The following is a 2,303-nucleotide window of genomic DNA, read 5'->3' as shown; positions in this document are numbered from 1 at the left end:
ATAGGATAAAATAGAAGTGTCCCTCAATTTTCGAAAATTCATAAGTCCAAAATATCTCTGGAATTTTAAAAAGTTTAACGATTACTCCCACAATCGGTTGCAAATGATTAAAAAAATTGATGATGTTCCGTGTGGGCTTCAATTATAAGCGAAAAAACTTTCCCGTTTCTGAATTTCCCTGACATCATTATTAGAAAGACAAAAAGAGGAGAGAATCAAACTACTAGTTTCCGAATGTGAGCCAAGGCCAGGGAATACCCGCAATCGGAGAAAAATAAATTAGTGTCCATATCCATCGAGCTCCCTCCTCCCTGCTATTTCCACAGATTACTAATTATGAACCCCATTTTTTGCATTATCCTCTCTAAACAACGGAATTCTGGTACATGTGAGGATAAAAAAAAATAAAGGAAAAAAGGAAATATCTCGCAGGTAATTTTTCCGATTTCGAAATGAACTCATGAAAAGAGAAAATTTCCGGATTTCGCCAAAAAAAATCGAAAAGTCCAATTCCAAGGAGAAGATGTACACAAATCATTGGTGAAACAACGAGAATTAAAAATGACGATAATATGGAAAAACGGGAATTTTACCGGAGAAAATGAGAAATATTGACAATATTCGGTAAAATGACGGAAATTTAAAATGGCTGTGATAAAAAAATTCTGATATCTTCGAAAGAAAAAAAAATCTCCAAAACAAGTAGAAAATTGGATTTCCAAGATGAAGACGTACACCTGGAAATGGTAGACGGTGTCTCTGGAGTTTTCATAACAGAATTTAAACTAAAATGAAGAGAATTAGAAGTGGTGGTGGTAGAGGCATTAAAAAAGGTGAAAAAAAAAGATGTGGTAGGCGCGACGGGGCCTTCTCTCGCGGCGGTGGTACACCATGTAACAATCGCGATCACTCGGCGAGATCCCCACCTTCTCAACTTTTCTTACCAACGACAACGACGTACGTATCAGTCGTCCTCAGTTGGGCCGAGTCCGCTCGTGCATTCGCACTCGAAAAAAAATTCGGCTTTTTTTTTTCCCCCATTCGCAGTTCTTGAATCCTCGACCTCCAGCACCTAAAATCAAATGATCCGCAATATTTTTCCTTTACCATCGGTTTAACCCACATATCGAATTTCCCGTCACACTTTCACTCTCCCATTTTTATCAAAATCCTCAGTTCCATTTGAAACGCGCGCGTGCCGATAATTAATGCAATGTTGAGAGTGATATTACCGAGCGCCAGAGATATGAAGTGAAGTAGGAAGTGGAGGAAGTGAGGATATAATTATTTCAAAATTTAATGATTCAATCGGGGCGACTAGATCGGTGAAGTTTCATCTCCAAGTTTTGAAAAAAAAAATTTGATCGGGAATCTGTGAAGTAGTTGCCAGTGGTGAAGACCTGCGGATCTGTCAGTGATAAATTGATAAGTCAAATAAAATGTAAGGATTTTATTTTCCAATTGGTTGATTCTCAATTTACATTTGCATAACCAGTTCGATCGATCTAGTTTCAAACATTCACTTGATAATTCAAGCAGGTAGGCGAATCAATTTTCTGAGAATCGGTGGATATTTGTTTTCCCTTGTTTCTGTCTGTCAAATCAAATGAAAAATCAAATCGTACAGGAAAATTCATAACATCAATCGTGAGAATAATTCACGTGCGATCGGAGGGATCGTTAACCCGGTTGTGCATTCAATATAATTTCTAATGTGTGTTTTCACTGTAATGACACATGCCGGTGCTGTTACAGACGTCAATGATCTACAGATGATGTTGATTATCATTTCTTCATCAATAGAATCGAGGGGGAAAAAATTGGAAAGTTATTCTTGGGCGATATTGCCCACCGGAACTTGAGTAGATCGGGAATTACTAGTGTTGCCCTCGAAAAACCGGTGAAATCTCCCTGAAAATCATAAAACCGAGTAGTTGTAAAATTTCAGACAACTCATGCATTTGAATACTATTTTTTTTTCTATATTTCATCCCCGAATTTTCAATACATCGAGAGTAAAATCGTTATCTTTTTCGATGTGTGACAGTTTTGCCAGAAATTTGTTGCATCTTTTGATAATTGTTTACATGGACGATATGTTATTTTCATATCGGAGAAATGAGGGTTCAGGGGATTCCAACGATAGAGAAATCATTCTCCAGTTTTCTAGGCCAAGTCATTCGAACCGTTCAGTTTTTCCTCGAGGTCATTTGAGTGAGTTTCGTTTTCGTTTGTGGTTCACTCGGGATTAATTATGTCTCCCGGTGATTTTATGTGGTTGAACGGATGTCGTTTCTTATCCT

This window comes from Fopius arisanus, unplaced genomic scaffold (genome assembly GCF_000806365.1).
Source record: "Fopius arisanus strain USDA-PBARC FA_bdor unplaced genomic scaffold, ASM80636v1 scaffold00050, whole genome shotgun sequence".
NCBI classification, from domain to species: Eukaryota; Metazoa; Arthropoda; class Insecta; order Hymenoptera; family Braconidae; genus Fopius; species Fopius arisanus.
Note: the sequence above shows the minus strand (reverse complement) of the source record.